Source organism: Dasypus novemcinctus, chromosome 2 (assembly GCF_030445035.2).
Source record: "Dasypus novemcinctus isolate mDasNov1 chromosome 2, mDasNov1.1.hap2, whole genome shotgun sequence".
Classification (NCBI taxonomy): domain Eukaryota; kingdom Metazoa; phylum Chordata; class Mammalia; order Cingulata; family Dasypodidae; genus Dasypus; species Dasypus novemcinctus.
In genome coordinates this window covers 138,234,114-138,254,867 of record NC_080674.1, presented here as the reverse complement: position 1 = coordinate 138,254,867, position 20,754 = coordinate 138,234,114, and the positions used below count along the sequence as shown (strand labels likewise).

General features: G+C 36.5%; 1 protein-coding gene across 5 annotated transcripts in view; it reads right to left on the bottom strand.

The window, feature by feature from the left end:
• CDC42SE2 (CDC42 small effector 2) overlaps positions 1 to 20,754 on the bottom strand; it is a 120,432-nt gene that overhangs the window by 63,781 nt on the left and 35,897 nt on the right. For 4 of the 5 annotated variants that reach the window (XM_071209814.1, XM_071209819.1, XM_071209822.1 and 1 more), the window contains one exon: positions 8,732 to 8,892. The exons of the other annotated variant lie outside the window; for it this stretch is intronic. The gene's annotated coding sequence lies outside the window, so the exon portion shown is untranslated. The remainder of the gene's footprint in view (positions 1 to 8,731; positions 8,893 to 20,754) is intronic. 5 annotated transcript variants of the gene reach the window in all.

Here is a 20,754-nt window from a genome sequence, read left to right as displayed (position 1 = left end):
TCTAAAGAGTCCAATATCCATGAGAAATTCACATTAAAGCTTATGAACATTAAGTTTTCAAGTCATTAAAACCTAAAAACTAGTTTTAAAAAATTATCTGACCAACCTGATATACTGTATTTTGAAAATGTCCAAGACTTCACTAAAAACAGGCCAACGACAATTATGTTTTAGATATAATTTATAGGAATAGTAACTTCCAAGAGTACTTTAGGATATTTTTATACTGAAGGAGAATATAACGTAAGTAGTTTTATTGAGTAAGCTGCTTATGACAACTTTGGACTTTTAAAATAATAATAAAATGTGTGCATCGAAAATTTCAACATTCACTACACCAAAGAAAGTACTAGCTTTTACTTCTACTAAATGCTTTATATTTTTTATCACTTTCATTAGCTCAACTCCATATGAAAACATTGCCTGCCTTGATTTCTGGAATACTTCCCCAATTCTTTTCTCTTAGGCCTTGTTGCCAGGGTTGCAGCTGCACAACCAATTCTTATTAAAATGTGAGTCTTTGAAATGCAGGTCTGTAGAAAGGAGACATAAAGGATTTCATTATCTTTCCGCAAAACTCACAGTGAGGATTAAACTCCTGCCCTACCCAAGCCATACCACCACCTGCACCCTTTTCTACCAACTCACACAGTAAAATGTAAGACATGCAGCACCTCAGTCTTAAATACTCAGATAAAAACAGCCATGAAAGTGCAAGGATGACACACAAGTTCGTGAAGTGTTCCATATTTTAATTTTTTTTAACTGCAAAATTTGGAATAATGTGTGATGGTGCAATAGATCACAAGAACAAGCCCCAGATGTGAAAATAAATTGCTTAGCTTTATAGTTCTCTCCTCCCCACACACTGCTCACACTCAAATATTGCCAAGAAAATGCAAGTGGAGGACAGAATGAAACAAAGACAAAAAATACATATTCCTGTCCTTTTCATCCTCACAGTGCTTAGGATAAGGACCCTGCCAGTGTTTAATTTAAATATAAGCCAAAAATGTCTAAAACTACAAGCCAGTCTACTCCCAGTTCAAATAAATACTAGAAACATCAAAGACAAAGACAGAGTTAATACGTTGGGAGTTAGACTAACTACAGGTGAATTCAAACTAAATGAAATGTGACTTGTCTATGTTCAATATGAATCTAAGAGGAATATGAATAACAACCATTCCTTATCCTACTGAGGAAAGGGCTTGCTTGTGCTTCCAGGGAAAAATAAAAATAAACCCAAACAACACAAAACAACAAACAAACAAAAACCAGCCATGAAAGAAGTAAACTGTACCTCAAAATCTGCCAAAAGTTATTTAAAAGGACTTCTAATACTTTTATTAGTACTTGGTGCATTTCTGAGTTATAGCTGGATAGTTACTTAATAACATGATTATAGTATTAATACTTCTAAATAATACTTCTAAGAAATAAACACAAGAAAAAGTAGTCACTTCTACAATAACAATTTTAGAAAGATAATTTCAGAAACCTCAAACTGGGAAAGTAAAACTTGCAAATAATTAACTCCCCATGTAAAATACTTTATAAGTTTTTTATTTTGTTGTAGAACATACATGCCCCTAAAATTTTCTTGGCAAAGGATTAAAAAAAATGAAGGAAAAATTTACACTCCTTTTACTTTTTTACTAGGATCTCATGTACAATTTGTGCTCTGGATAAAATTCTTAACTGCTTGACCTTGCTCTCAAATGACAATTTGTGACTGAATTCATTTTATGGGAAAAACACAAAACTGTCAAGACCATGAAGATGAAAATATTTTCAAGAGAGTTAAAAAGTCTGTCTGTTGCAAAGGAAAATTGGCACACAGTTTTTATTTTATTTTATTTTTTTTTAAGATTTTATTTATTTTATTTCCCCCTCTCCCCTCACCCTGCTGTTTTTGCTGTCTGTATCCATTTGCTGTGTGGTCTTCTGTATCTATTTCTCTTTTTGGTCTTCTCATTTTTTTTTCTCTAGGATTCACTGGGATTTGATCCTGTGGACCTCTGATATGGAGAGAGGTTCCCTGTTAGCTGTTCCACCTCAGTTCCTGGTTTCTGCTGCCCTTCACCTTGACTCTCCCCTTCATCTCTCTTTTGTTGTGTCATCATCTAGCTGTGTTACTCACATGCACGGGCACTGGCTCACTGTGCAGGCACTCTCACCGCGTGGGCACTCAGCTCACCACACAGGCACTGGCTCACTATGCCTTCTCTTCTTTTTCACCAGGAGGCCCCAGGGATTGAACCCGGGTCTTCCCATATGGTAGGTGGAGGCCCTATCACTTGAGCCATATCCACTTCCCTACAGTCAGTCTTTATTAAAACATTAATATTTTTTCATGCTGTTATACCATTGAAATTCTTGTAACATGTAGAACTTTAGAATTTTAACTATGTTAGGGAAAAAAATTAAGGCTAGAAAAATTCATTGGGGTTAAGTATAGCTGAGTCTGTTCCCTGGATGATTCATTCATGGTTAAATAGAAAAAAATTAAAAATAGGGAGGTGGTGTGAAGGGTACTACCCCTTGACGATCTGAATATAAAACATATACTTCAAAGTCTTAGAAACAAAGCACACAGAAATTGTTCCCAAAACTATTTGTGGTATATTTAAGTGATCGAACTGAAATCATTACCTTAAGTTAACTTCATGAACTTTTCTAAGTATATATAACATATATGATGAAAATGCTAGTTAAATGGCAGATTGGGGAAGTCTCACCCCTAGAGTTCTGATGAGTTGATAAAAGTGAAAATTAGGAGGAATTTGTATTTTTTCACCAAGTACCATATATTAATTTCTTACTGTGTAACATTTTAGATATTCTGACTATATAAACATATATATATATTCATTTTTTTTTCCTTTTTTTTCTTCACACAAATGATAGCATACACCATTTGGCAATATCAATAAATTTTTAAAAACTACCCTTCCTCAATTTTCAATTGCTACATTGTATTATATGGACATAATTAGTCTCATATTAAGGGAAATTTGAGGTCTTCCTTATCTTTGACTACTATAAACAATTCTGTTAAGAATAACCTTGTATATATCATTCACATATGAGAGAATATGATGACATAAACCCAAAACCTATGATAATATATATACCATTGAACTTTTACTGTGATTTTACAGGTCAGGCATTTTAAAGAGAACTATAAAAATAGGGAGGCAGTCAAAGGAATATGATCCTGAAAATGTCTACATTTATCCTAAGATTAACACATTTCATTTAATTAGTATTTTTCTCTAAAATATAAGTATTTTTCAATGAGTATGTATATTAAAGGCATTCACAGTTATTGCTGATGACAATAATAAGTGAAAATAGGTATCTTGCATGTGACTACATTTTTTCCAAAGGAGAAATAGTTTCTTTTATAAATGTTTATGAAAACATGTCTTCTGTCTATGGAGCACAAAACAAGCAGAGCATTTTCTCACTGTCCCAGAAAACACCCCTTAATCAAAACCACAAAAGGACTATTTTTATGATTTCTTCACCAAAATCTTGGCCTTTATACTGAGGACATACAACAACAGCTAGAATAAATTCCAGCTGCAGTGGTACGGATTACTACAGTATGATTAGGCCCTACATTAATGCCACCAGTTCTGTTTATGTAAGCATAGCATAGGCCCCTAGATGGCAATTATTTCCAAATACTCCTGGCCTCAACCACTAACGAAAAAAACGGAAAATGTCAGTTTCCATTCCCTTAAACTAATAAACTATTATCTGACTTGTGAAATATTTTCTAACTGTAAAGAATGTATAGCCCCAGACAACTAACAAAACAATGAAGATGGACCAGCCCCATTCCAAAAGAAAGAATATCTTCAACTGCAAGCAATCCAATTCCACTCCTCTGCCCCATAATATCTATGTCCCTTCCCAGCCTGAAGCAAAGTAGACATCAACCCATATCCCTCAAGACTGAAGAATGAACAAAAATAATGGGGGAGGGTAACTGCTGACTAAAGCAGATTTATCATTACTGTAGTTAATATCGTGTTTAACTGAGTAATTTATAACACTGACATAAAAATAATATTTTAACTTAAAAAAAAAAAGAATGTGCAGTAAACAGTTTTGGATCAAATTTCCAAAATTAAAGAGCTAATGCCAATTATTCTCTTCTCTCAAAATCTCCCCAAGCTACTTCTTTATTGATTAGAATAAATCAGTTGATTAGAATTAGACAAATTAGAGTGATTATCGATTATTAGGTGATTGACTGGAATTATACAAGTTAGAACAGGATGGGAAACGGACTTGGCCCAGTGGTTAGGGTGTCCGTCTACCACATGGGAGGTCCACGGTTCAAACCCCAGGCCTCCTTGACCCGTGTGGAGCTGGCCCATGCACAGTGCTGATGTGCGCAAGGAGTGCCGCCCCACGCAGGGGTGTCCCCCGCGTAGGGGAGCCCCACGCTCAAGTAGTGCACCCGTAAGGAGAGCCGCCCAGCGCGAAAGAAAGTGCAGCCTGCCCAGGAATGGCTCCGCCCACACTACCGTTGCGGCTGACTACAACAGAAGCAGACAAAGAAACAAGACGCAGCAAACAGACACAGAGAACAGACAAACGGGAGGGGGGGATTAAATAAATAAATAAATCTTTAAAAAAAAAAAAAGAACAGGAGAAACGCAGAGTCATTAAGGGGGGCACGTTTGACAGAATATCCCATTTACCGCTATACTTTAATACTTTTCTACAATGTGCACATTTCCCCATTATCCCACATTTAGTGAATAAATTTTGCTTCTCCTCTGTGTGTATGTGTGTGTATAAAAATACCTAACTCACCAGACAGCTCTAACAGATTGGTACACTGAGCAAAATGCTATAAAATCAAAATAGGAAAAAAGGGAAGAAACAGAGATCAGCTCTATGACCACGAAACAAGGAAAATGCAATTATTAATACTATGCATGTTTTTTCCCATCTTTAAAATGGATATAATCATTTCTTATCACCAGTTAAAAAATAAGCTTTCAAAATGCTTCATTAGTAAGATAATAAAAATTAACTAATTCATGCTAGGCCTATCTAAATATTTTTAAAATAAGACATATGTAAATAAATATAAGTTAACAAATTGTAGAAATATAACATATTTTAAAACATAAAAATAGAAATAAGCACCATATTCTTAAATTTACCAAAGAAGGAAGTAGTTTACAAACTACCAAAGATGAAAATTGAACTACAATATAATTAGGTAGGAAAAATTTAGCAATTTTGAATTTGCAGCAATTATGAGATGGCAACAATTAACATTTTAAAATCTGGCATATGCAGATGTCAAAACGGAACTGATAATATTTGACATCTACGTAAGATATTTTAAAATTTCTTAACAGAAGTAAATTGGTATTTCTTTTACATTTTATTTATAAAGAAAAAGAAAAGACCAGCTTCATGATCAATGGTGAGATATTATAAACATTCTAATTAATGTAAACATTTAGTGAAACATTAGAAGCATTAAGTTAATGAACAAAACAAGGATGCTGATTACAAATAAAAATATTCTAGAAGTTTCTAGCCAGTACAATTGGTAAGCGAAGCAATATAAGAGAGATAAAATCTGGAAAAGGATAAAGCAAAATTATGTTTAGTTACAAATAGGACTGCATCACCAGAAAATTTAAGTGAATCAATTGAGAAGCCATTAGAAATACTAAGTGAATTTAGTAAAGTGGCTATTATCTTAACGAAAAACAGGAAGCAGGTGTGGCTCAAGTGACTGAGCCCCCACCTACCAAATGGGAGGTTCCAGGTTGGGTTTCTGGTGCCTCCTGGAGAAGACAAGCAAGACAGCACATTAACGCGACAGACTGGTGCGGCAAGCTGATGTAACAAGGAGACACAAAGAGGGAACACAATGAGAGACACAACAAAGCAGGGAATGGAGGTGCCTCAAACGATTGAGCCCCTCTCTCCCATATGAGAGGTCCCAGGTTCAGTTCCCAGTGCCTCCTAAAGAGAAGACAAGCAGACATAGAGTATACACAGAGAATGGACAGAGAGCAGACAGCAAGCTCAAACAAAGGGGGAGGGGACAAAGAAAACAAATCTTAAAAAAAAACTTCACGAAGAATAATAATCTTCCTAATTCTAATAATAAACAGAGGAAACATTAAATGCAAAAAAGGAGAAAGATATCCTATTTATAATGACAACTACAAAAGAGATCAAGTAAGTATTAACTGTGAAAGAAACAGACAGTATCTATGAAACATGTAAAAGGACACAAGAAAACATCAAGAGTTTAAGAGAATTTTTTGAGAACTAGACAAATTGACTCTACAATACACAAGAAAATATAAAATTATCCAAGACAATTCTGAAAATAAGAATAAAAAGAAGAGAGCAGCCCTATAACATATTAAATGTATTATAAAACTATAATAATTAAACCATTACAAGCACATAACAGGACAGTAGCACAGAATAAGAAGTCCAGAAATAAAATACAGTAATAATTTAATAAGTATAAAAATGGTATCTTACTGGGAGGAAAGAAGTAGTATTTCATAAACTATAGTGGGACAATTAATAACAATTTGCCCCTCTGGCTTTCACCCCCCAAAACTGCTGAATTCCAATTTATAAATAAATTCTAGTTTCCTAAAATAATTAAACATTACAAAATGAAGTCATAACACCTTCCTGGAAGTGTGGTGACTTTTCTGGTAAAGCATTTACATTTTTCTCCCCCCAGAACAAACACAAAATGTTGTTCCAAATGAAGCTTACATATCTTGTCACTAGAAACAGCCAAAAGCATCAAATTGTACTCCTCATAGCAAAAAATGGGTACAAGTCTCATACTACTGCCAAGGACTTGTAAAAGTAGCTGCAGGGAACAGACGTGGCTCAAGCAATTGATTGCCCTCCTCCCACATGGGAGGTCCGGGTTCAGTTCCCGGTGCCTCCTAAAAGAAAAAACAAAGAGCAAAAAACAAGCAAAAACAATGCACAAACAGAGAAGGAAGACATCTGGGGGAGGGGGAAATAAATGTAATAAACTCATACATTAATTTTTAAAAGTAGCTACAAAATCAAAGACATGTATTCTCAATGGAATGCAAAAGGAGCTATTGGCAAAAGTCCACCAAATGACATCACTACACATCACTTAACACTGACACAATGTGGAAGAACTATTACTATCACAGGTAAGGCTGGTGACATATATTTTCCTTTACAAGCACATGAAACCACTGGCATGCTGAAGGTAAAGTGGCTACTGGCATTTGTGAGAGAAGCATTCAACAATTTAAGTTCTATTTATCATTTCAGGAAAAAAGAATTCATTTCAATAAAAGTTGTTTTGTGTATCATGATACAAACCAGAATTAACAGCTACACGTTTAACAAGGAGGTACATGCTGGATGGTTAATGAAGTTGTACTTGAATGTCAAGGACGTACTGCATTATTCACAAAGAAAAGTGCCATTGACAAATATGCCTCTTTCCTTTAATATAGGGTTGAAAAAAATAGTCAACATTCAATTCAATTAAATCACAGTTATCCTTCACTGAAACAAGCAAAAAGATAAGGTAAGTACAACGAGGAGTTTCAAATCTCTTTAAGTATACTGACTGGTGAAGGGAAAGGTGCTTACTGGCATTTTAAAAATGAGAAATAAACTAAAAAATAATTCTTAATGATAATGCCAGGAAATAAAAAAGATGCTGATTTCAAGTGGCATATTTTAAAAGGCATATTTCAGCAATATAGTAAGTATCTTAAATTGACTAAAAACTATCACTTGAGCAATGGAATGTCATATTTTAAAGGTTGAAGATAATAAGTCAAAAATTTTAAGATTATTGTAATGTATGTTCTACATTACCAAAAATTTGTCTCTAACACTTGATTTTATGTCTATATTTAATATCTACTTACTATATATTTATAATCCTGTTGGACATATTCAATTTATTTTATGTATGCCCTACTCTGCTTACTGTGCATCAAGTACTTGTTTCAGTCTTTGATGTATATTAACTCTTAATGCTCACAGCAATTTATGGAGTAGATAAATAGTATCCCCATTTTATAGATGAAAAAATCAAGTTACAAATTTACTAACAATGGAACCAAGATTCAAACACAAACACATTAGTAACAAGATGGCTGTAGTAGTTCCATATGTCACATCCAAACACAACTAGCTCTGGGAAGAAAACGGACGGACGACCTCTTTTCTTTTTCTTGAAATAAAAAAAAAAAACATTTCCCAGAAGCTTCTTGCTGACTTCCCCTTTCTCTCCCATTGGTCAAAAGTGAATCACATTCCCATTGCTAAAACAATCACTGACAAGGGGAACGAGACCTTCCATGGCAGGGACCAGAACCGATGCTGCTAACTATCATGACCATCACTCAAGTGTTGGCTAAATATTTCAAGGAAGACAATATGTTTGAATTAGAGGAGAAATAAAAGAGAAAATTACATAGGGAGGTGCCTAACTGTAAGAAGAACATCAGACTCTGCAATCAAGTATTGAACATGCTGTTAAAGATAAAGAATTCTCTGAATTGGGCTGTAATACAAAAATTAATTTCTAGTTGACAGGCAATAAATGTTATGAATATAAAAGCAATAGTTCTCTTTATATGAAAAGTATTTATTTATGAAAAGGATTTAAATTATTTCATTATCAGTGAGGAATAGTTAGACTTACCACTCCTTGTCAACAGAGAAACCCATTCAGCTAACTTGGGGCTGAAAAAATTCCATATTATGCATAGAGATGACTCTGTAGGCTCACTGTTCCTTGAAGGTTTCTTCTCATTTGGGTTGGAAGTTTTGCTCAAAAATCCACACACTCATAACTGGTGCTAGCTGCAAATGAAAGTATGCAATTAGGAGACAATAAACTTCAGGGAACAATCCTACCTACTCCCTAATCTATAATTAACAGATCCCTTATAAAAACTGAACTCAAACACTATACTTAAGCACCATGTTCAAACCAAGCATCCTGCCATTTCAAAGTTTCTAATGTGCTTATTATACATAGCTAACATCTTCTTCCTACTGTACAAGTTTACTGTAGCATCCTTAGTATACCTGATGCAACTCTCTATCAAAGGTTACCCATTTAGCAAAAGCCAGCACAGAGATGTCTGATGACCAACACAAGGTTGGGCTACATTATTTAAGGATAGCCTACACTTATAAATCAGAAAACTTTACATAAAAATCCAGATTTCTGATAATATCAGTACTTAAAAGAAATCAGAAGATCTAGTAATACTGGGCCCATATTTCCACATGATAACAATCTGCTAGAACTGACAGGCAGTTGACACTCTAGATAGGGCACATGCTTTGCAATTCACCATAGATGTCACTACTCTCTCTTATAGTACCCACCTGGCTCAAAGTTACCTGCCTGGACTCTGTAGCTATACATTTACATTGACATGCAGGGAGCACAGAATGTTATAGACAAAGCCAAGTATGTTTTTTTTCTGCCTTGCAAACACAGTATAGCATAAGAGAGCAACATGGCTTTGGAATCAGAAAGCCCTAAGTTTGAGTAGGAAAATATGGTCCAGTCAAGGTAACAAATTAAAACCTCAGAAGAGGGAAGTGGATGTGGCTCAAGTGACTGGGCTCCTGTCTACCATATGGAAGGTCCTGGGTTCAATTCCCAGAACCTCCTGGTGAAAGTAAGCTGGATTGCACAGCATGGAGAGCTGGCCCACGTAGCACGGAGAGCTGGTACAACAAGATGACACAAAACAAAAAAAGACGCAAAGGAGAGACAGTGAGAAACACAACAAACTAGAGAACTAATGTGGCTCAAGTGACTGAGTGCCTCTCTCCCACATTGGAAGGTCCTGGGATTGGTTCCCAGTGCCTCCTAAAGAAAAGACGAAAAGAGAAGACAAGGAAATACAGAAGAACGCTCAGCAAGAGGACACAGAGAGCAAAAAGTGGCAGGTGGGAGGGGGGGTTATGTATGATAAATAAATAATTTAAAAAATTAAACACAGACTTTGGAGAATGATACCAAAGAAGTTCAAACAAAGCTCCTAAATTAATTAAAGAAGGTGGAGGAAAACATGGCTAAAGAAATAAAGGATATTAAGAAGACAATGTATGAGCATAAAGAATGTTAAAATATAAATAGAAAAATAACCAAAATTATAAGAATGAAAGGCACAATAAAAGAGATGGGGAAACGGACTTTGGCCCAGTGGTTAGGGCGTCCGTCTACCACATGGGAGGTCCGCGGTTCAAGCCCCGGGCCTCCTTGACCCGTGTGGAGCTGGCCCATGCGCAGTGCTGATGAGCGCAAGGAGTGCCGTGCTACACGGGGGTATCCCCCGCGTAGGGGAGCCCCACGCGCAAGGAGTGCACGTGTAAGGAGAGCCGCCCAGCGTGAAGGAGGGAGCAGCCTGCCCAGGAATGGCGCCGCCCACACTTCCCGTGCCGCTGACAACAGAAGCGGACAAAGAAACAAGATGCAGCAAGAAGACACAGAAAACAGACAACCGGGGGAGGGGATGGGGAATTAAATAAAAATAAAAATAAATCTTTAAAAAAAAAAAAAAAAAGAGATGAAAAATACACTAGAGGGAAGTGGCTGTGGCTCGATTGGGCTCCTGTCTACCATATGGGAGGCCCGAGGTTCACATCCCAGGGCCTCCTTGTGAAGGTAAGCTGGCCTGCGCCCACAGAGAACTGATGGCCTGCACCCATGGAGAGCGGGCGCAGCAAGATGACACAACAAAGGGAGACAAGCAGGCAAGCAGAAGAACGCACAGTGACTGGACACAGAGAGCAGACAGCAAGCAAGCCACAGGCGGGAGGAGGGGGGGGAGAGGTTGGGGAATAAATAAAAATAAAAATAAACCTTAAAAAAAAAAAATACGCTAGAGCAAGGGTTCTTAACCAGGGAGTGCCGTGGAAAGATTTCAGGGGGTCCATGAGCTTGAACTGAAAATTCAAAAAAACATTCTTCTTGTGGGGATGTGTTGGTACAGGTGTGACATATTTATTAAATAATACACAGTATAGCGTGGACTTAGTAAGGGGTCCATGGTTTTCACCAGACTGGCAAAGGTGGCAAAAAAGGTTAAGAACCCCTGCTCTAGAGACACATGACATCAGATCTGAATAGGCAAAAGAAAGAATAAACTAGAGGCAAGGCATTTGAAATCTTATAGGCAGAAGAACAGAGAAAAGAAAAGAAAAATTGGAGCATTGTCTGAGAGAGATAAGTGACAGCAAGCAGTACACAAACATCTGCATCATAGGTGACCTGAAAGGAGAAAAGAAGGGAAAAGAGCAGAAAGAATACTCAAAGAAATAATGAGTTATTTGGAAGGGTAAAGGACCCTGAGTAGCCAAAAACATCTTGAAAGAATGAAATTGGAAGATTCACACTTCCTGACTTTAAAACATAATACAAAGAAAGCTACAGTGGTCAACACTGCATGGTACTGGCATAAGGATAGATACATGGACCAATGGAACTGAACTGCGAGTTCAGGAAGACCCTTACATCTATGGCCTGTTCTTTTATTTTACTTATTTATTTTATTTACTTATTATTTGAGAAATTATAGGTTAACAAAACAATCTGCCAAATCCACTCAACAGGAGAGAAAAGTCTCTTCAACAAATGGTGCAAAAAAATGGATATCCACATGCAAATGAATTAAAGAGGAACGTTATCTCACACCAAACACAAAAGTTAACTCAAAATGGATAAAAGACCTAAATATAAGAACCAAGACTATAAAAGTCCTAGGAGAAAATATAAGAAAGCATCTTCAAGACCTTGCAGTAAGCAATGGTTTCTTAGACTTTACACCCGAAGCACAGGCAATGAAAGGAAAAAGATAAACAGGACCTCTACAAAATCAAAAACTTTTGTATAAAAAAGGACTTTTTTGTTAAAGTGCAATAACAACCTATTCAATGGGAGAAAATATTCTGAAACCACATATCTGATAAGCATTTAATATCTAGAGTATATAAAAAAAATTGTACAACTCAACAATAAAAAGACAACCCAATTAAAAAATGGGCAAAAGGTGGCCCACAAGCGCCGCGGAGTGCCACCCGGCTGGCAAGTGCCATGGAGAGCCACCAGGTCCGCAAGCACTGCTGAGAGCCACTTCAGCAAGATGACACAACAAAAAGGGAGACAAGCAAAAAACGCAGACGAACACACAGCAAATGGACACAGAGCAGACAGCAAGCAAGCCACAAGGCAGGCGGGGGAGAAGGGTGGAAGAAATAAATAAAAATAAATACAGACACAGAAGAATGCACAGCGAATGGACAAAGAAAGCAGACAGCAAGCAAAAAACCACAAGGGGGGGCAGCAGGGTAAAAAAAAAATGGGCAAAAGACTTGAATAACATTTTCCCCAGAGAGGATATGCAAATGGCTAAAAAGCATATGAAAAGATGCTCAACATCACCAGCTATTAGGGAAATGCAACTCATAACTACAACAAGGGGAAGTGGATTTGGCTCAACGGATAGAGCGTCCACCTACCACATGGGAAGGTTCAAACCCAGGGCCTCCTGACCCGTGTGGTAAGCTGGCCCATGCGTACTGCTGATGTGTACAAGGAGTGCCATGACACACAGGGGTGTCCCCCGTGTAGGGGAGTCCCACGTGCAAGGAGTGCACCCTGTAAGGAGAGCCGCCCCACATGAAAAAAAGCACAGCCTGCCCAGGTGTGGCACCACACACAACAGAGAGCTGATGCAGCAAGACGGCGCAACAAAAAGAGACACAGATTCCCGGTGGCACTGACAAGAGTCCAAGCGGACACAGAAGAACACATGGCAAATGGACACAGAAAGCAGACAATGGAGGGGGGCAAGGGGAAGGGGAGAGAAATAAATCTTTAAAAAAAAAAATTACAACAAGCTATCATTTCATATCTACTAGAATGGCCACTATTAAAAGAAAATAAGAGGATATGGAGAAATAGGAACATTCATTCATTGCTGGTGGAAATGTAAAATAGTGCAGCCACTATGGAAGACACTTGGAAGTTCCTCAGGAAGCTAAGTATGGAATTACCATATGATCCAGCAACTCCACTTTCAGGTATATACCAGAAAAACTGAAAGCAGGATCTCATATAGATATAAGCAAAACAATCTTCACAGTGGCATTATTCACAATTGTAAAAAGATGGAAACAATTAACAAATGAATGGATAAACAAAATGTTTGTTTACATACAAAGGACATTATTCAAACATAAAAAAAGAAATGAAATCCTGATGCACACAAATGGACAAATATTGTATGATCTTACTGTTATGAACTAATTATAATAAGCAAACACACAGCGTTAGAATACAGAATATAGGTTACCGGGAGATTAACTGGAGTTAGAGAATGGAGAGTTGATGCATAACTTGTACAGGATTTCCTTCTAGATTGATGGTAAATGTCTATTTAAGGGGGATGGTAAAGGCTTGGAAATGGATATTGGTAATGACAGTACATTACTGGGAGCCTAATCAATAGCACTGAGCTATATATACACGTAAATATGGGTAGAAGGGCAAACTTTAGGATGTATATATTCCTAGAATAAAAATTAAAAGATAAAATATAGGATTGTACAATACAGTGAGCCCTATTATAGATGACAAACTATAGTTAATAGTACAAATGTAAGAATGTTCTTTCATTTCATGAATTATAACAAATGTATGAGAGTAATACAAGAGGTTAACAATAAGATCCCTAGTACCTCATAAAAACAACAACAAAAACACAGTTCACACTCACTAGAATGGCTAGAATAAAAAAGATAGATAATAAAGAGTGTTGGCATAATGTGGAGAAATCAGAACCCTCATATACTACTGATGAGAATTTAAATGGTACTATTTGAAAAATAGTCTGACAGGTCCCTGAACTTTAACTGGTCAAATTCCTCAAAACACAGAACCTACCAAAGCTTATTAAAAGAAGAAAGAGATAACCTAGGTAACCATATATCTATTTAAAAACTTTAATTTGGAATTGAAAACCTTCCTGCAAGGAAAACTCCAGACCTAGATGGCTTCACTGGTGAATTCTATCAAACATTTACCAAAGAGGGAAACGGACTTTGGCCCAGTGGTTAGGGCGTCCGTCTACCACATGGGAGGCCCGCAGTTCAAGCCCCGGGCCTCCTTGACCCGTGTGGAGCTGGCCCATGCGCAGTGCTGATGCGCGCAAGGAGTGCCGTGCCACACAGGGGTGTCCCCCGCGTAGGGGAGCCCCATGCGCAAGGAGTGCACCCATAAGGAGAGCCTCCCAGCGCGAAGGAGGGAGCAGTCTGCCGAGGAATGGCGCCGCCCACACTTCCCGGCAGCTGACGACACCAGAAGCGGACAAAGAAACAAGACGCAGCAAAAAGACACAGAAAACATACAACCGGGGGAGCGGAGGGGAATTAAATAAAAATAAATCTTTAAAAAAAAAAAAAAAAAAATTTACCAAAGAAACAATACCAATTCTTTTGAAAGTCTTCCAGAAAATAAAAAGGGGGCACTTCCCAACTCATTCTTAAGAGGCCAGTATTACTCTAATATCAAAATCAAAGATATTATGAGAAAATTATAGATCAATATCACACATAAACACAGATGCAAAAAATTTTTATCAAAATTTAGCAAGCAGACTTGGCCCAATGGATAGGGCGTCCGCCTACCATATGGGAGGTCCGCGGTTCAAACCCTGGGCCTCCTTGACTCGTGTGGAGCTGGCCCACGCGCAGTGCTGACGTGCATAAGGAGTGCCCTGCCAAGCAGGGGTGTCCCCCGCGTAGGGGAGCCCCACGTGCAAGGAGTGTGCCCTGTAAGGAGAGCTGCCCAGTGCAAAAAAAGCGCAGCCTGCCCAGGAATGGCGCCGCACACACAGAGAGCTGACACAACAAGATGACACAACCAAAAGAAATACAGATTCCCATGCCACTGATAAGGTATAGAAGCAGTCACAGAAGAACACACATCGAATGGACACAGAGAGCAGACAACTGGGGAGGGGGAGAGAAATAAATAAAAAATAAATAAATCTTTAAAAAAGAAAAAAAATTCAGCAATTCAAACCCAGCAACATAAAAAAAGGTAATACATAATGTCCAAGGAGGTTTATTCCAGGAAAGCAAGGCTGAGTTAACATTCAATAGCCAAGCAAAATAATGTACTATTTTAACAACCTGAAAAAGAAAAAACATATGATCATCTCAAAAGATGCAGAAAAAAGCATCCAACAATCAATCCTGATAAAAATTCTCAGCAGAGACTGAATATCTTCCTCAATCTGGGAAAGGACATCTATAAAATACAGCTCACATCATACTTAACAGTGAAAGACCAAATGCTTTACCTCTTAGATCAAAAACAAGGCAAAGATGTTCACTCTCACTACTCCTCTTCGGCATTGTACTGGATAGTGCAATAAAGTAAGGAAAAGAAATAAATGACATCCAGATTGTAAAGGAAGAAATAAAACTGTCTTCATTTGTGGATGACATAATTGTACATGCTGAACAATCTTATGGAATCTACAGAAAAGCTACTAGAAAGGTTGTAGGATATAAGATCAATACTCAAAAATCAATTCTACTCCTATATACTATCAAAGAACAATCAGAAAATAAAATTCCTACCAATAGCTTCATTTACAGTGTTATAAAAAATATTAAGTACTTAGGAATAAAGTATCAAACAATGTGCAAAGAAGACATAAATAAATAGACACTAGGTTCATGAATCAGAATATGTTAATTCTCCTCAATTTGAGAAACAGACTGAATGTAATCCCAATCATAATCCCAGCAGGCTTTTTTTGGTAAAAATTGACAAACTGACTCTAAAATTCATATGGAAATGCAAGGGACTCAGAGTAACCAAAACAACTTTGAAAAAGAACATTAATTTTTGAAGACTCATAAAACCTGATTTGATTATTGTAATGTTACAGTAATCAAAACACTGTGATACTGGCATTGAGAGACAAGTAGATCCATAAAACAAAACTGATAGTCCAGAAAGAAATCGACCTACTCACATATGGTCAACTGATTTTCCACAACAGAACAAAGGAAAGCTAGAGAAAAAAAGATAGCCTTGTCAACAAATGGAACTGAATGACTGAATATCCATACCTCGTGCCATATACAAAAAACTCAAAATGAATCATAGATTTTTAAAAAATGAGTCATTGACATAAAGGTAAAACCTAAATTGTACAACTTATTGAAGGAAGCATAGAAGAAAATCTATGTGGCTTTGTCTTAGGTAAAGATTCTTTAGAAACAAGAAAAAAGCATGATCCATGAAAGACAAAAGTCTTTCAACTGGATTTCATCAAAAGTAAGAACGTCTGCTCTTAGCAAAACAAAATGAAAATGACAAGCCACATTTGCAAAGAAAATATATGCAAATCCTGTATCTGAAAAAGCACTTGTATCAAGAGTTAATGAAGAACGCTCAAAACTCAAACTTAAGCCTAATTTTAAAGAGACAAACGATCTCAACACACTCATCACCCAAGATAGACATAGAGAAAATATGCACATAAAAATGAAAGGAGGATCATCATCTGTAGTGAATTCAATCAGGTATCATATCCCCCAAAGACATATTCAAGTCCCAATCCCTGGTCCCGTGGGTGTAAACTCATTTGTAAAAAGGATCTTGAAAGATACTATTAAGATGAGGCCAAATTCAATCGGATAGGAACTTAATCCAATGTAAGTGGAATTTTTATGAAATTATATAAAATTATAAATTCTTAAAAATCAAAGGAAATTTGGACAAAGTAGGACTGATGAAGAGACTGAAGGAGACCGATCACCGTGTGACAGGACAGCTGGCAAGCCACCACGAAAATGCTACAGGCTTCAGGAAAAGCATGGCCTACTGATGCCTTGAGTTTGGACTTCCAGCCTCCAACGCTGAGAGGCAATAAATTTCTGTTGTTTAAGCCAACATGTTAAATATAAGAGCAGCCCTGGCAAAGTGAGACATCATTATTCATTAGAAAAATGCAAATTAAAATCATAATGAAAAATCATTATACACTTATTAAAATACATAAAATTAGAAAAATGGTAAGGATACAGAGAGCCTGGAACTCTCACACATTGATGGAAGGAATGTAAAATGGTACAGCCACTTGGGAAAAGTTTGGCAGTTTCTGAAAAATTAAACATACACCTACCACATAACCCAGTCATTCCATTCCTAGATATTTACCAAAGAGAAATCAAGTATATGTCCACACAAAGACTGTTCATAGCAGCTCTACTTGTAATAGCCAAAAACTGGAAACAACCCAACAGGCCATTAGCAGGTGAATGGATAAACAAAAAGGCAGTATAAACATTCAATATATTACTACTTGCAATTAAAAGGAATGAACTATTATACCTTCATCAACCTAGAAGAAGCCCAAAATAATTGTGCTTAGTTAAAGGAGCAACTCAAAAAAACTCAAAAAAAATTAAAAAAAAGAATAGTCTATATAAAATTTTAGAAATGCAAACTAAGCTCTGGTGAAAGCTAACATATCAGTTGACTGTGATGGTGAGGTAAGGTAGGCAGGAGGGAGGGCCTACAAAGGAAATTTTGGGAGTGACAGATATTTTCAATATCTTGAGTGTAAAGATGGGTATATTCATATGCAAAACTTACCAAACTGTACACTTTATAAATATGTGCAATAGATTTTATGTTAATCAAACCACAATAAAATTGTTTAAAACAAGTTTAAAAATAAATTAAAAATATATTTAAAAAACAAAGTAAAGCATTACATATTAATAATTGATAGCAAGACTAATTTCAATATGAAAAGCAAGGTCTTTTCAATGCATTAAATTTGAAAATCAAGGACACAATTTTTCTTTTCAGAAAATCCGCTCTGGTGAGCAGATATAGCTCAAATGGTTGAACGCCTACGTCACATGTATGAGGTCCTGGGTTCAATCTCTGGTACCTGCTTTTAAAAAAAATGTAACATTTCAATGTTAAAGATCAAAACTATATAATTATTGATCATAAAGAAAGCATATGCCAAGTAGTGCACCTACCCTAGTAAAATTTGGCATGCGTAAAAAGAAAATTTGGTGGATTTCAACATTATTCATTCAACTGTGGTCCCAGAGTACCTCAGGCCCTCATTACATTTGGTAGGATTAGATAAAGTTTGTTCAGGAACTGTAACAAAGGTAAGTCCCCACCCAGTACAGGGTGTTTATAGTGGGTTAGTATATGGGGGAAAATGCATCTAAAACATACTTCTATGGGATATAAATGTATTCTTGTTGTCATAGATAAGTTTTTTGGATATAGACCCACATAGTAACTATCAAAACATTAAACTTCCATCCTGGGGAAGTCCTGCTACTTTCTCAAATAAGATGACAAACACCTCTGGAATTTGCCTTGTCTCATTGAAAAAAAAAAAAAAAAAAAAAAAAGCCAAATCCTCAATCTTAATGCTTGCACTTAAGAACCTTATTCCTATAATAATGAAACTAAGCCTAATTATAATTAATGCCAAGAGTTACCTCCTGAAAACCCCCTTGTTACTCAAATGTGGCCTCTCTCTAAACCAAATTCTGCAAGTAAACTTACTACCTCTCCCCTAACCAGAGACATGACTCTCAGGGATGAGCCTTCCTATCATAGCACCAAGGGATTATTACCAAGCACTAATCAGCCATGCATCTGGAAAAAGAACTTGACCGAAAGGGGAAATATTAAAATAAAGCAGAGTTTTTATGGCTAAGATTTCAAAGTTAGTCAGGAGGACATTCCAAAGGTTATGTTATGTAGGTCTCAGGCAGTTCTCACAAACTGCACAGTAAACAAAGCCTCAAATAAAAGTGCTCCCAAGGGCTCGAGGGATGCCAGGACACCATAGGTAAGTTATATGAGCTCATGAAATCAATACCTCCTCAGCAAGCTCTATTTGGGAATATATGAAAATCTATTTCCCCCAATAGAACATAATTATACTCATTTATAATCCCCCTTATCATGATTCTTCTACTCCTTTTATTCAATCTGTAATATTCAAGGTATCTGTTAAATATATATCTTAGAGACTTAAATCTTTGGATTATTCACAAGACAGTTGTGCCCCGAAACCCAGCAGAGTTGCAGGTTATTCCTACTCTCCAGTTCTCTGGACTTGCCCTGGACAACTGACAAAAAGATGATGATGGACAAGGCCTAGGCCCCAAACAGGAAGTATCTACGAATGCAAGCAAAACTTTTTTCCTCTGCCCCACAATATCTAGGTTCCCTCTCAGCCTGAAGCACTCAGAGAGGACATCATCCCAAATCCCTCAAGACTGAGGAAAAAGCAAAAGTAAGGGGAGAATGCAACCATGACAATGTTGATTTATTATCACTGTAGTTATTACCTTGTGTTAATGGGGTAACTTATAACATTGATATACAAAATAATAAAATTTAAAAAAATTTTTAAAAGAAGGTGGATGGAAGTGGTAGGGTAGAGATCACGTAGTACTCCCTAGATTAAGTTATGAATGTTATTATCTATCTTAAGGAATACAGGAAGATGATTTGGGACTTGCTTTTGATAGGGAGAAGTTAAGGAAAATTTCTAGCACAGCATTGTGAGTACATAGTTTTATTGTCATTTCATTCACAATCGAATTTAACGTTTGAAAGGAACTACAGGATTTCTTCTTTGCCATTTTTCATTTATTTTTCATCTGAATATGTTGTCTATTTTCATGAAAAACAAATGTTCATATATATTTTAAACTACTAATATATATATTCACATGTGTACATTAAAACATATAGGGAAAAAAATTAAGCCATTTTACTGTCGGTCAAAAAGACATTTTAAAATAATCATTTGATTAGAATTCAATCTGGTTATCATTACTAATATGTACTTCAAGTTCTGATTACAATCCATGAAAAATGGCATGAAACCAGATCAAATCTAATTAATGTTAAATTCTAACACGCTTTGAAGCTTTCTGTACCACATTAAATGCCACTTTTATCCCATCTGCCAGTGTTATTGGTACTGAAGAGACAGAGCAAAGTGCATTATTTCCAAAACTGAATTTAACCATTATATTTCATTTTAGATAATATCAAAAGTGTATATTCCCATCTCTACCCAGAGATTTTTCTTCTCGAAGTTAATGTTCCATTATACTGCTATAAAAAGATTAGACCTTTAAAGATATGAGTTAACAGTGCTACCTTCAAATACTTCTAGGGCAGTCATAAAGAAAAATTATGGTAGTTTCTCCATCATCCCAAATGGTAGAACTAGAATCAATGAGTGGAGGCTCTACGTTTAACATACAGAACATCTTTTTGTGTTATTGCTACCTAAAAGTGGCATGTCCTGTCTTGGGATACAGGGAATACCTATCATCTAAAGCAGTCAGAATGTTATGTAGAGATGCAAAAGTTCCATAGACGGTTGAGTTAGACTAACATTATGACTCTTTCCAATCCTCAGATCCTCTTATGAATTTAAAAATAATAAAATCTATTTAAGTGCCCAATCCACTGCAATTCAAAAGTCTTAAATTTAAGCTCATCAAACTATGAGAAACTAAAGTCCTAAGTCTTATAGTAACATTTTTGTTTAGTTTCCACTTTTCCACTTATCAGGGTTTGACCCTAGTAGATTACTCTGATGTTGAAAGAAAAATATG